This window comes from Saccopteryx leptura, chromosome 10, assembly GCF_036850995.1.
Source record: "Saccopteryx leptura isolate mSacLep1 chromosome 10, mSacLep1_pri_phased_curated, whole genome shotgun sequence".
In the NCBI taxonomy this organism is placed as follows: Eukaryota; Metazoa; Chordata; class Mammalia; order Chiroptera; family Emballonuridae; genus Saccopteryx; species Saccopteryx leptura.
In genome coordinates, this window is record NC_089512.1 from 19,815,851 (window position 1) to 19,831,456 (window position 15,606).

The 15,606-nt window shown below is 42.7% G+C and overlaps 1 pseudogene; it reads right to left on the reverse strand.

Annotated features, from left to right (window-relative positions):
* The window catches only part of LOC136381830 (ATP synthase subunit gamma, mitochondrial pseudogene), a 77,739-nt pseudogene that overhangs the window by 60,121 nt on the left and 2,012 nt on the right, over nt 1-15,606 (reverse strand).

Consider the following 15,606-nt stretch of genomic DNA (forward strand, 5'->3'; position numbering starts at 1 on the left):
AGGGGTAATTCATCTCTGAGAATTTGAACTAGGACTTCTTTTATTTTACATTTCCCAGGAACAGACACTGAGACAGTAACTCGAGTGTAGGAAGTTTATTTGGGAGGTGTAATAATTTTATGTGTCAACTTAAGTGGCCTAAGGCAGTGGTCCCCAATCCCCGGGCCGTGGACTGGTACCGGTCCATGGGCCATTTGGTACCAGTCCGCAGAGAAAGAATAAATAACTTACATTATTTCTGTTTTATTTATATTTGTCTAAACGATGTTTTATTTTTTAAAAATGACCAGATTCCCTTTGTTACATCCGTCTAAGACTCACTCTTGACGCTTGTCTCGGTCATGTGATGCATTTATCTGTCCCACCCTAAAGGCCAGTCCGTGAAAATATTTTCTGGCATTAAACTGGTCCGTGGCCCAAAAAAGGTTGGGGACTACTGGCCTAAGGGATGCCCCAAAAGCTGGTAAAACATTGTTTCTGGGTGTGTCTGTGAAGGTGTTTCTGGATTATATTAAAAGTTGATTTCAGTAGACTGAGTAAAGTGACCCATCCTCACTGATGGGAATTGGCATCATCCAGTCCACTGGGGGCACAAGTGAGACATAAAAGTGAGACAGAGGCAAATTCTTTCTGAGTTGGGATGCCCATTTTCTTCCCATTGACCACTGACATCAGAGCTCCTGGTTCTCAAGCCTCTGGAATCTGACTGAATTATACCCATTTACCCATCCATTGATCATCTATCCTATTGGTTCTGTTTTTCTGAAGAACCCTGACTAATACAGAAGGGGATTCCAGGCATCATAAGCAGAGACTTGGGAAAGTGGGACATGCAGAAAAGTAAAACTAATAAAGAGTGAATTGAGTGGTTACCACTATAGCTAAATGAGACTCAACCCTATTGGGGACCTTTTGAGAAACCACGTGGGACTCATTTAGAAATTGTGCCCCTGGGGGGACATGGAAGATGGACACTTAGTCGCTGAGTGCCCATCACAGGAATTAACGACCGCTATCACAATGAGTAATAACCACATCAGTGAAGGGTTATTTCTCCTAGGACGTTAATTCCTTCACTCTTCTGGGTTGCACCTGCCACAGCTGAGCAAATTTCCGTGGAACCTCAGGTGGAGAAGTCAGCAGGTGCTTGAAACTCTCAGCCTTCTAGAAACTCTCTACCACAGCTGTGGTGGACCTAGAGGTGGGCAAAGGGGGCTCGACAGCATCTGCAATGACGCAAGTAGAGAAACAGTAGGCCTGGCACACTGATTCAACTAAAGAGAAGTCTGTATAACGGAGAAATATTAAAGCCTGTGGGGGGCTGAGAAGGGAGAAATCTTTAGCGTCTAGAAATGTTCATTTAGGGCCTACTTTGTGTGGGTTGATTTCTGACATTTTGAGCAAAGAAAGGGAAAGAAGAAAAAAAAAGATCTCTTTTTTGTTGTTGCCTCCCCCACTCCTTGTTGTCTATTGTTTGGTTGTCTTGCTTGGCAGACTGTTTAAATCCTACTTACCTTTCAAAGCTCAGATCAGGATTGTCATGGTGACAAAGTGTTTTAAATTGGGACTCTCACAGTAAATCAGACTTCTGTGAAAGCCCATGCCTTCGAATCACCAGTGCTGGTCAGCCTTGTGGATTTTTTGTAGGTAGAACTCATTTTTGTTGTTGTTGTTGTTTTTTTGTTTGGTCTTATGAGCCCCTTAACCTATTTTATGTTTCCTGACACAATGACTGTTTCACCTTCATCAAGCCCATGGCTCAGTGAGGAAAGTGTGGTCTCAATGCTCGAATCACACCTCTGTGGATTTACCTGGGTCAAGTCTTTACATTTTAAGGAACAAATTCCCTGCTCTATCTTGGCCCATATTGAAAGATTCAGAGAGGAGTTTTATGTTTTAACAAGTTTTATCTTAAAAAAAAATTATTCCTTCTCTATATCTTTTCTCTTGTGGCTTTTTTTTTTTTTCCTGAAAAGTGGCAGCAACAATCTTTCTTTTCCTACATGCTCTCTAAGAATCTTGCCACTCCCTTGTTGAGAACCGGGGTCTAATTTCCTTCCCTTTAAATCTGAATGGGCTTATTCTTGCTTCTATCAATGGAAGGCAGGAGAAGTGATGCTTTGTGACTTCTGAGGCTAGATTAGATATGGCCATGCTGCTTCATGGTTCTTTTGAGACACTCACATTTGGAATGCAGCCTCCATGCTGTGAGGAAGCCCAAGCATCCCATGGAGAAGCTTATGTGAAGAGGAACTGAGACCCTGACTCACAGCCCTGGTTGAGCTCTCAGCACCATTCCAAATTGCTAATCATAGTGAGCTGCCTTAAAAGAAATCCTTCAGGCCATAGTGACACTGCTTAGGCCGAAGCCACATGAAACAAAGATGGGCCTTTCTCATTGAATCCTACACAAATTATAGATGTGTAGGCAAAAGGAATGATAGTTGCTATTTTAAGTCCCTACATTTAAGGATGATTGGCTACCCAGCAATAGTAGCCAGAGTACCTTCAGTTTTTGACCTCCTCTATGGTAATATATTTCTGCTCTTTTAGCGACTGCTGTGATGGTTAATTCTATCATAGTGCACTGTGCAGTGATCGCAGGGAAAATGACTCAGCAAATTAATTTTTAAATGATCGCAATGTAGACTTTCCAGATACGCTGCTTTTTCATAGTGGTGGTAGCTGAGGATTTATATTCTCTTCTTCCGTTGATGAGTCAGGAGTCTGTAATGTTCCTCTGGTCATTTTCAGTGATGGATGACTCTTCACAACAAGTTTTTGGAGATTTACATAATTATGACAAGAACCAGTATAATCTTTTATGGTGCTCCTTTTCTAAGACCCTCTAAAAATGAGTATTCATATTTTAATTGATTGATTGGTTTTTAGAGAGGAGGAAGGGAGAGAGAGAGAGAAATGTTGATTTGTTGTTCTACTTATTTATGCAATCATTGGTTGATTCTTGTATGTGTCATGACCAGGGTCTGATCCTGCAAACTTAGCGTATCAAGACAATGTTCTAACCAACTGAGCTACCCAGCTGGGCTTTTTAAAAAATCTTTCCTAAACTTCTGTAAAGCTCTGACTTCTAGAAATACTCTCTTCTCTTACCTTACTTACCCAGGATTTTCTAAACTATGTTCTTTGGGACCTTGTTCCCTTGAACATTAATAGGTTTTCTGCAGAGAGGCAAATTAGTTTGGGAAACACTGTCTATTTTAGTATCCTTTTAGAGATTGATGAAGATTATTAGCATCTAAAAGCCATGCAGTAAAGAAACTGGTTTCAATGATCTGATTTCTTTATTGAACAGTATTTATTGAGCACCTACCTGATTGAGCCTTTGTGTAAGTTCTGGGTAGAGAACTGTGAGCAAACATAACTAGTCTTCCCACAAACAATCTGGTAGGGAAGACAACTAATTTATCATTACTAATTGTGATGACTATTATGAAGGAAAAGAACTACCAGCCACCAGAGAGAAGGGTAGGGGATCTACATTAGATTCTCTACACTAGAGTGACTGACAGGAAAATCATCTCCAAGGAAGTGATATTTTAGCTGATAATTGATGGAAGAGTTGGTGTTGGCCCATTGAAGAGTTCTTTTGGCAGAAAAAGAAGGACATGCAAGGGTCATGAGGCAAAAAAGATGTTGGTTATGAGAACAATGTTGACAATGGAGGCATTGAGAAAAGGCCAACAGAAGTGGAGGAGAAAACAGGGTGAGTTCGATCAACTTTCTGCAAGTGGTTGTTATGGGTGCTAGGGAGACCTGTCTGAAAGGGAAGAAGCCAAGAACTTGGTGATCATGTGTTTGCAATTGAACAAAATGGCAGAGAGGCTGGTAAGACCGCATCGACCTTTAATGTGTGTGCTCATGAGATTCTGATTCAGTAGGCCTGGGCTGAGGCCTGGCACTCTGAAATTCTACCAAACTCTCAGGTGCTGCCAGTGCTGCTGGGCCCAGGACTACAGTGTGAGAAGTACAGGTATAAGTTACCTCCTTCAGGCCAACTTTTTCAATTTTCCCATCTCTCTGAAGTCCTGGGAACCTGGTGGAGATTCTAAACTCCACACTTTATAGCTCAGATAATGGGCATTTCAGGGTGCTGACTCTAAGAAAACCCCAGGGAAACTTTCCTGGGACTTTTCCTGGGGCAAATACTAGGATGTGTGGTCACCTTAGAGCAGTGGTAGTCAACCTGGTCCCTACCGCCCACTAGTGGGCATTCCAGCTTTCATGTTTCATGGTGAGTGGTAGAGGAGCAACTAAAGTATAAATAAAAAGATAGATTTAACTATAGTAAGTTGTTTTATAAAGATTTATTCTGCCAAACTTAGCGAAAATTCGACAGAAAGTACTTGGTAAGTAATTATTATTATATGCTTTAACTTGCTGCAACTCTGCTTTATAAATTTTATAAAGTTACTTCCCTACTTTATAAATCATCATTACTGTGGAACCGGTGGATGGTTAGAAAATTTTACTACTAACAGAGATACAAAAGTGGGTGATAGGTATAAAAAGGTTGACTACCCCTGCTTTAGAGCAATGAAAAGACTAGCTCATAGTGCACCTCGATGAACATTCTACGATGTAGGGTGGAGTGGGGGCCTATGTCCTTCTGCATTTGGTCTTTACCAGGCCTAGTCCCTGCGCTACTGAAACAAATGCCTTTCCTTTCCCTGTCTGTTAAATTCTTTCTTTCTTCAGTATTTAAGCAAACCTCCTCCAGCAAACATGTTCAGACAAGGTGAAAGGAGGTGAGGGCTCATGTTCTACCGAGCTTTTCATGAGACCCATCTACCTGTGCTTTGACTCTATTTTTTTTTAATTAGTTGGGTTCCTAGTTTTTTGGAGTGCAGAGGCCCTCCTCTGCTAGATGGGGCAGAATGTCTACCATCTCTTCCATGCCTGAGAACTGAGCTAAAAGAAGCTGAGTGTCAAAGATCACAGAGCGAGTTAATATAAACTCAGCACAGAGAACTACCTATACCAAGGTTTCATTAATTGCCTTATTGCTAGTCTTCTATTTATCCAAACTCCATGTGTATTTGAAGACATCTATCACTGGTTGTCAATTTTCTGAGGCAGTTTTCTGGGGACAGAGATTATTTGGGAAGGTGTACAGATGAAAAGATTTTATTTTAGGGGTTACATATTTATTTTAATGACTCTTAGAAGAAACCACTCACTTACTAAACCTGTGACTTAATATATTTTCTGTCTTAGCATAAGGCCAAGTGAAAAAAAAAAAGACTGACATAAAGTCAACTTTTCTTTTACACCCCCAACCTGACATCTTACTTTTTCACTCAAAATAATAATAATAATAATAATAATAATAATAATGAAAAGTTGCTTAATGTAAGGCCACAGAATGAGACCAGGGTTCAAATCCTTGTTGCTAACTAACCAACACTGAGCAGGAGACTCGTAAACCTGATTACTGTTTTGTAATTTTAGTTTTTAATTGCAGTTAACATCAATATTATTATATATTTGTTTTAGGAGTACAACATTGTGATTAGACATTTATATAACTTATGAAGTGATCGCGCCAATAAGTCTAGTATTCTTCTGACACCGTATATAGTTATTATCATATTATTGACTATGTTTTCTACATTGTACTTTACATCCTCAAGACTATCTTTGTAACTGGCAATTTGTACTTCTTAATCCCTTCACCATTTTTCACCTTCCCTAACCCCCTTCCATTTTTGGCAACCATCAGTCTGTTCTCTGTATCTGTGAGTTTGTTTCTGTTTTGTTTATTTATATTGTTTTGATATAAAATTATTTAAAGAAATGTAATAAGTAAATAATAGTACAGGTTGTGATAATAATCATAAAAATGATATGCAAATAATGGGGTCCTAAAGAATTCAACACCAACAATTTAAAGTGTTAAAATCTATCCTTCTCAAGAGAACTGCTCTTTGATGAGGTGTGTTTATCTATTTAACATACGTGTATTGAGATGAATATGATATGATGTTTGCCCTTGAGGAGCTAACAAGGAAAATAGACCCATAATCAAAGAATCACAATGCAAAAAGCCAGCTAATATTTACTGTGGACTAGTCATCTATAAGTGCTTTGCAAGTAAATTGTCATACTCATTTTCACAGGAGTGCTCAAAAGTAGGTTTGAGTTTTACATTCATTTTACAGATGTAGAGAGGGAATAAAAGAGGGATGAAGGAACTCGTCTCAGGTCACCCAGTTGGAAGTAGCAGAGTTTCTATTCTGGACTGGGTGTACTGTGGGAGATAAATCTGCTTTCTCCTACTGGCCTGTGTTCCCATGTGCCTCTTATAACATATACCTCATACTACACGGAGTGTGCTTTTGGTGTTTGAAGAAATGTATGGTTTCTTATAACATGACTTCTAACACCGGCCAGCTGCTTCGTCTGGCACTTAATTCAAGGAAATACTAGTCATGGGTTCCATTGCTGGAGGAACACCTGCCTCTGATGGGCTTGGTGAGGGGGACCGGTTTGCTGCTACAAATCTCACTATTAGGATGCAAGAGGAAAAAATTGTCTATAACTAAGGGCAATTTGATATATTTTCAAGTATAATTTTGACTTTGTGATTTTTCACCTTATGGAAAGAATAACTATAGCAAAAGCAGTTAGTCTAATGTAGTAAAATGAGCCATTCATGACACAGCCATTTACTGAGCACCTGTGATGTGCTAGACATGGTCTCTTTCTTCCCCCAGCTCCCACTTCATAGACAATCAGGACTGTCTCATCACCTGAGGACATACCACATCACCAGCCAATGGATGGACTCACACTCAAGCTGCTCAGTTGTCTCCATGCTCACTGTCCTTCCGCCTCTGAACTCCTCTTTAACTCAAATTTAGCTTATTCTGCCCACTCTCAAAATCGTTTTCCTTTTCGCTGCACAGCAGTTGGCCATTTTGATGAAGGATCGGTCCAGTGGGTGCTAATCCATGGAACTCTTAAGATAGGGTTTGTATGGGGAGCCCATGCTGGGATGGACAGTACGCCATCTTTAAAGAAAAGACTTTGAAAGTGAGAATGACGTTAGACAGCTCTTCAAGTGGTTACAGCATTACCCCTGGCACAAGACCATAAGGATCCTGCATCTGGGTCTCCCTGTTAAGTGCTGGTTGGTGAGTGTATTCAGTAATGTAAAAGTTTTGGCAATTAAGCTCTGTTATTGTAGGAACTCTTTCTCTAGATTTAGCCTTTAGATGTTTTCCTTGGACCTTCTGCCCATTCTTCCTCAAGATGTGACATTGCAGACAGGAGTTGCTTGGAAGAAGACCCTTTACCTGTTAAGCCCTTTTATCTCCCAAGCACTAAAATATTAATTTGTGATGTCTTTAATAGAGTTTAAATGAGTGAATAAATTTACTTTTCATGTTATTGTGAAGTTTATATTTCCAGCTATAAAGTGAGATTTGTATAGGTCTGTGGACTTGGGCAAAAGTAGATGTGTATCAAAGCTAATATAGATTTTGGCTTTGATGTATTAAAATGGAAAATCTATGATATATTCATCATGCAGAAAATGAAAAAACAATTGAAAATCAGTCATTACATCATTTAACAGAGGTTACACAAATTAAATCACCTTTTAACATTGCATACATTTAACATTTTATTTTTCTCTGAATGTGTTGCTTGTGATAGCTCACTTGGTACTATAGTGATGCCACCTTTGGTTACTAATTAAATCTGGTTCTAATAAATGAAGGAAGGTAATGTTACAATTAAAAAAATCCGCTTCTGAGAATTTTGTTTCCCAGTGGATTTCTCAAGGTCAGCTCCAGGTCTCTGTATTCTTGGCATTTAGTACATAGTAGGTCTATAGCAGGGGTCCCCAAACTTTTTACACAGGGGCCAGTTCACTGTCCCTCAGATTGTTGGAGGGCTGGACTATATAAAAAAAACTATGAACAAATCCCTATGCACACTGCACATATCTTATTTTAAAGTAAAAAAACAAAACGGGAACAAATACAATATTTAAAATAAAGAACAAGTAAATTTAAATCAACAAACTGACCAGTATTTCAATGGGAACTATGGGCCTGCTTTTGGCTAATGAGATGGTCAATGTCTGGTTCCATATTTGTCACTGCTAGCCGTAATAAGTGATATGATGTGCTTCCGGAGCCATGATGCATGTGTCCCGTGTCACCGGAAGTAGTACTGTACGTGAGTGATGCTGCGTTTTGCAGTGTCGCCACATACAGTGCTCCAGGAGCACAGGATGCGCATCCTGTGCTCCTCTCACTGACCACCAATGAAAGAGGTGCCCCTTTGGGAAGTGCGGCGGGGGCCGGATAAATGGCCTCAGGGGGCCATAGTTTGGGGGCCCTTGGTCTATAGTATATATATTGAACCAACATATAACTTTGAGTCTGTCAGGGCCCAAGAACTGTGATTTGCAAAAATGAAAGCTTGGCTCTATGAGTCCCTAAATATGGAATATGAGAGGGCGTAGGAGGGGTCCAATGTATATGAATACCTACCACGGATTAACGCGGCTAGTAATTGTCCAGGTCCTGAATGAGAATGGTGCGGAATGAAGAAATAAACTCAGAGGAAAAAAGGATGGGATTGGGAGGTTTCTGCACAGCCCATAGCTTACAAGAGCGAGTCTTCACCCCAAACCGCTTTATTTATAGGGCAGAGCAAAGTCATTAGCAAATCAAAGAGATCTCTGATACAAAGTCACATTTCCAAGGCCACTCAAGAATTCTCCCAAGTGCAGAAAACCCCCACCATACATAACGTCTTAACTTCACAAAACAAAGGAAAACAAAGGACAAAAAGAAAACTGCCTCCAGTCTCTCTGAGGGACATGGGGGATAGGATGAGTAGAAACACTCCAGCATCACAGCTGACGTGGAGGTTGTGGGGAAGAACTTGGCCTTTAGCAACTTAACCAAGCAAGTGAGGTGGGGGGTTGGGCAGACTGTCAGCTTACTGCCAGTCCCCCACACCTGTCCCTCAAAAGTCTAAACCGCAAGGACCCCGTCAGCTGGCAATCTCCAACAAATACCTAATGTGTGCTGGGCATTCTGACAGCTGTTGTCTATGGTACTAGCTTAGGTTCTGTGGGGTCATTTGTATCAATCTAACACTCCTAGCCCTTTAAGAATGGGAGACAGACCAAATCTTATCAGAGCTAAGTCAGTTACAAGGAGAAACTACAAATAATTTGAGTATTTCTAGGTCCTTGGTGGTTTCTTTATTTCAAGAACTTTCCAGGACAGATTATGACCTTGCATTGTTCCCAGGGTTCTCTCTAGTGAGATTAACCTTGGAATAGTTTCTTGGTTATTGTCCAAGTTTCCTGGCTCATTTTAGAGTCACTTCTGGCCCAGGCAAGGTGAGGAAAAGCTCTGTCCTGCAAGTTCAGGCAGGGGTCATGACCTTACTTCTTTCTAACTATGTAAGGAAAGTTATTCAGAGAGTAGCTTCTGTTGTAGGAAAACTGCTATCAAATCCAGCCTGGGTAACCTTAAAGAGTTTACCTAATCTCTCCATGCAAATGAAAATTCTGATCTCTAACTTGCAGCTTGAAAATGAAATGATCTTATTTAATGTAAACAGCTGGCAGAGTGTATCAGTTATCCATTGTCACAGTACTGCTTTGTAGCAAATGACCACAAGACCTCAGGGGCATATAATAAGAAGCGTTTCTCAGTCATGTGTTTGGGTCTGCTGGGGGTGGACTAGATGGTTTTGCTGATCCAGGCTTGCTCATATGTCTGTGGCTTGTCTAGCTGTCAGCTGGCCGCTCTAGGCTGAAACCACTGGGGAACTTCTGCTCCGGTCCACACGTCTCTCACCCTCTGTCCGGCTAACCTGGGCGTGTTCCCCTGGAGGCGGCAGAGGTACAGGAGAGCAGGCTCCAGTGTGCGAGCCCATTGCAAGCCTCTGCTTGGGGTACATCTGCTAACATCCCATAGGCCAATCAATGTGAGCACGTGAATGACATGAATGACTGCGTTTAGTGACAAAAAGTGAAGCAGGTCACCCTGCCCATGGAGGGACGTCATAGCAAGCTATATGGCAAATTTCATAGATCCAAAAGGGGTGAGGAATTGCAGAGGGTCTGTAATATACCCCGACAGGCATAGGGTTGTTTAAAAAACAACTGTCAGATTTTTAGTTATCCAGCATCTAAACGCTTCTGTTTAGGGTATTTCCAACCTTCGAGGTCTTAGGCAGAAACCATCTTCTAATGAAGGGAACAAAAATCTCAGAAGTTTATTTTCTGTGCCTTTTGTGTACAGCTCCATCACCTAGTCCCCACTATCCTGATGAACTTCCCTGGAAGTAGAGCTGGGGTGCGAAGAAGCATGCAGAAGCCACGCAGGTGATGCTGGCAGCAATAGAAGCCATGCTTGGCTTCAGGGCAGAAGTGGTAGAGGTGTTAGTGGTGGTTTCCTGTGACTCGTAGAGTGATTGTCTCAGTGGTCCCAATGTGGTTTTGCAGTTCCCCTGCTAATGAGGCAGAGTCTATTTCTTCTCTCCTTTAACCAAGGCTGCTCTTGTGACTGGCTTTGGCCAATAAGGTGATGGTGTTGCCAGTTCTAAGCCTAGACCTCAAGAGGCCTCTGTGCCTGTGCCAGTCCTTGGCTCCTCTGCCCTCACCATAAGAACATGCCTGGTCTACATGTGCTGGAGGATGAGAGGCACCTGGAACCGAGCTGAGTATTGATGTAGAAATGTTCAAATCTGTAGAGAATTTTTAGAAGAGTTTATTTGAACCAAACTGATGATATATACTGGGGATCAAGATCTCAAATGTTCTGGAGGATAACAGTGTTTGCAGCTTCTCTTCTGCATTTGAAATTTAGGAGGGAACATAAGGAAGATTGGAGAAATTGAAGTGTGGATCGGTTTACAGAATAGTTAACGAGATTTTGTGCTCCCTTGAGGGTTTGGTATTTAACAAATGGGTTAAGCTAGATGCACAAGAACAATGAACAGGGCTGGCTTAAAATCTTCCACTAAAGGCCCTGGCTGGGTGTCTCAGTGGATAGAGCGTTGTCCCAGCAGGGCAAGGCTGCGAGTTCAGTTGCTGATCAGGGAACCCAGGAGAAGCAACCCATGAGTGCACAACTTAATGGAACAACTTAAGGGGAACAACAAGTTGGTGCTTCTCTCTCTGTGTCCTGTCCTTTCTTTATATATAATATATCTCAAATCAATGGAGAAAAATAAACAAAACTTCACTAAAGAAGTTACAGGCCTGAGGCACGACTACCCATCATAACCCGCAGTTAGGAATTTATGATCAGATCGCCCTGTGTGATTACTTTCCAGAGTCCCTGTTTCTCATCTGCATGAGTTATCCCGGTCACAATAGCAGAAGCCAGCCTAGAAAACCAATAGCTGGCCAACCTGGAGCCTCATGATTGGCCCAGTCCAGATTACAGAGCTGCCTACCAGCCTCTGAGTGACCCCAGGCACATGGACAACAAACACTTATCATCCTATGTCACTGTGTGCTTGTGGTCATTTGTTAGCCAGCATTGTTGTAAAAATAGCTATCTGATACACGGTGTCCTGTGCTAGACTAGTTGAGCTGTGGGGTTTCAAATGGTTCTGGCTGCCCCATAGCTCTTTGTTTCTGTCCATTTTCAGAGCCTGGTCCTCCAGAATTCTTGACAATTATGCAATTTATCCAGTGGCTTTCCAGCAAATTCCCTGTGTGCTTATATCAGCCAGAGCCAATTTCTGTTCCCCATACTTAAGAGCTGTCTAGTGCCACACAAGTAGAGTGCTAACTCTGATAATTATTCTCCCATTTCTGCCTCTGTTTGAACTAGCACTTATCTTCCTGAACTTGTTTCAGTCCTGAATTAAACGGCACCTGACACTGTCATCCCAAGAAGCAGCTCCTGATTAACTGGGAGGTGCCAACTTCTTCCTTGTATCGTCTCTGTGTGCCAGTGTCTTCTCAGCCTCCCTTGTCACTGTCTTCCACCGTACTCTGAACAACAGCAAAAGGACTGCCATTGTTCTCGCATATGTGATTCATCTGTTGGGTATTTACAGAACTGTCGGCGTTGTTCATGTCAACATCGCCAAGATTCGAAAGTATGTGTACAGTGGCTACAGGTGATGTTGATTTAACTGATTTTTGGAATACCATCTAGTCATTCACTTGATTCAGGTGAGTGGATCAGTCTTTTGATGATGATGAGTAACTCAGATACTGGGCAGAGACAGTCAGTTGGTGGCCGGTCAGATTGGCTTCAAAGGGGTTCGTCTGGACTGAGCTGTGTCTCAGGGTTTGCTCATTAGGATCTAAGAAGTCTTTGGAAACACTGGCATAGTGGGGACCTTGGCGTCCAAGGGCTGAGTGTGTATCCTGGCTCTGTGCCTTGGACAAATAACAGTCTCTCCAAGTTCCGGTTTCCTGAGCTCTAAAGTGGGGACATGAGCCAGTTCCATCCGTGTTCATTGGCTAAAGTTGTTGTGACAGTCAAAAGAAGTGTTGCTCATGAACACGTTTTATAAGCTTTGGACCTTACAGAGCAAGGGAGTAATGGCAGACACTAGAGGGTAGGCTCTTTTGACCCCAGCTTCACTCTTTTAGGGAGGCCAGGAGATGAGAAGTCAGTACAAGGCAGGTGCTTGGAGTCAGTGTCCAGGTCAGTACTGGGTAATAAACTCTCAGTCCTGGTCAGGAACTAGTGGCCACAGACCCGACCACAGCTGGCTGGCAGACAGGGCTGAGGAGTCCACATTATAGCACATTTAAGGGCACAGGGCAGAGTAATGCCAGCCAGCTTGGCTTTCTGATTTTTCCTAAGCAAGAAAGCCAGTAGAGAGTAACGCTAAAGAGTGAGTGGTCTAAGTGTAGAATGAGAGTGAGAATCAGGGGCGGCTTAGATCAGATAGGAATTCTGTTGGCCATTAAGAGTTAAAGAGACCTGAAACATGGCGGCTTGGGAGATAATAGGAAATACATAGTATGAGTCTCTGCCCCGGGTTCCTGACACATCTCTTCTGAAGCTTTTGCAATGTCTTGGGAGATAAGAGTGTCTTTTGTTCTAATGAGGTGACTTTGGGTGGACTTCCTGGATGAGGGCTAGTCACCAGAAAGACTAAGCCATAGATCGAAGCTTAGAATTTTCAGCCCCATTCTCTTGAGAAAAGAGAAAGGCTAAAAACGGAATTCATGATCCACCACGCCTATGTCCCAAAAGTACAGGGTTTAAGTGCTTTCCTGCTGGTGAACACAGCCACACCGGGAAAGTAACACCTCCTAAATCCTCTGGGACAAGCTCCTAAGCTCAGGACCCTCCCAAACCTCACTTTATATGTCTCTCCATCAGACTGTTCACTTGTGTTTTCCTTTAATAAATTGGTAAATGTAAGTATGTGTGTCCTTCAGTTTTCTGAGCCACTCTAGCAAATTAATCAAACCCAAGGAGAAGGTCACGGGAACCTCTGATTTGTAGCCAAATTGAAAAGAAGTTGTGGGTAACCTGGGGACCTATACTAATTGCAGTTGGCATCTGAAGTGGGTGGGGGCAGTCTTGTGGGATGAATCCTTAAGCTGTGGGATATGATCCTGTCTTCAGGTAGATAATGATGGAGTTGCATTAAATTGTAGGACACGCAGCTGGTGTCACAGAGAATTGCTTGTTGTGGGGAAAAACTTGCACACTTTGGTGACCGGAAGTGTCAGAAGTGAAATGTGCTGTGTGTTGTAAAGGAGAGACACAGGAAAGACAGTAGGGAAGAAGTGGGTTTTTCTCAAAATAGGAAAAAAAAAAAAAGTTAGGCTTTTCCTTTGCATGGTTTAAACGATTATTAAAGTTTTCTTATTTCACCTAAAGAGGTCCTGAGGTGAGCAATTGAGAGCTGATATGGTACCTCCATGAACAGAGAAGCAGGCTCCTAGAAATCTACTCTGTTCATTCTTTTTTTTTTTTTTTTCTTTTTTTTTTTTTCTGAAGCTGGAAACAGGGAGAGACAGTCAGACAGACTCCCGCATGCGCCCGACCGGGATCCACCCGGCACGCCCACCATGGGCGACGCTCTGCCCACCAGGGGCGATGCTCTGCCCATCCTGGGCGTCGCCATGTTGCGACCAGAGCCACTCTAGCGCCTGGGGCAGAGGCCACAGAGCCATCCCCAGCGCCCGGGCCATCTTTGCTCCAATGGAGCCTTGGCTGCGGGAGGGGAAGAGAGAGACAGAGAGGAAGGCGCGGCGGAGGGGTGGAGAAGCAAATGGGCGCTTCTCCTGTGTGCCCTGGCCGGGAATCGAACCTGGGTCCTCCGCACGCTAGGCCGACGCTCTACCGCTGAGCCAACCGGCCAGGGCCTACTCTGTTCATTCTTATGATGTGGTCCTTTTTAAAATTTTTATTGGCGCTCAAGATAATTGCCAAGGCACCAGCCATGGGGCAGGAAGAAGGGCAGAGGGTTTCTTACCAGCTGATTCATTCACTTCAAAGAATTTAGAAGACATCCTCTAGTCTAGTGACTTCTGCTTGCATCTCATTGGCTCAAGGAGGCTGGCAAATATGTCTTTCTGTCTGGGCATATTGCCACCCACACATAGAATTGGGCTTCTATTAGGAAGAAGGAGAGAGTGGATATTAGATGGGATTTGCCGTCTCTGCTGCAGAATTCTTATGCTCTGACCCCCCAATATCATGATGCACAGTCCTCAGAGGAAAACTGTAACATTTGGAAACAGTGTAGCATTACTGGCTAAGAGTCTAAATTTGGAAACAAATGGTCTTGTTCTCAAATTGGCCTCTATCACTTCCTAGGTATGTGACTTCAAGATATTCATTCAACTTCATTGAGCCTAAGTTTTTTCTTATCTGCAAAATATAGCTAATAATATTTTTCTCATGTGGTTTCTGTGCAGATTTAGTGGTTCTGCAGAGCCCTTAGCACAGCGCTTGGTACTCAGAAGACACTTGAGGAAGGTCTCTATAAAAGTGCACCAAATGAGTTATTTAATTGTCAGATGTGAGTCATAGTCTTACTGGTTCTACAACAGAGAGAAAAAGACCTGTTTTTAATCTAGATGGGGTATTCAGCCTAAATAATTTATTATCTAACAGCTGGCACCAGATTCTGAGGAAGGAAATTACCTTGCTGAGCCTGGTGGGGAATGGAAGGGCGGGGAGGGAAGTGTCCTGAGAGTGAGGCAGCACAGGAGATGTTGAAGGAGAATGATCTGAAAGACAAGAGAATAAACAAGAGATTGTCCAGCCATAGCCTTACGGCCAAAGAATTCTGGCCCATCACCTATTTTTGTAGGACCCACGAGCCAAGAATGACTTTAAAATTTATTTATTTATTTATTTATTTATTTATTTATTTATTTATTGTATTTTTCTGAAGTTGGAAACGGGGAGGCAGTCAGACAGACTCTGCATGTGCCAGACCGGGATCCACCCGGCATGCCCACCAGGGGGCGATGCTCTGCCCATCTGGGGCATAGCTCCATTGCAACCAGAGCCATTCTAGCGCCTGAGGCAGAGGCCACAGAGCCATCCCCAGCACCCAGGCCAACCTTGCTCCAATGGAGCCCTGGCTGTGGGAGGGGAAGAGAGAGACAGA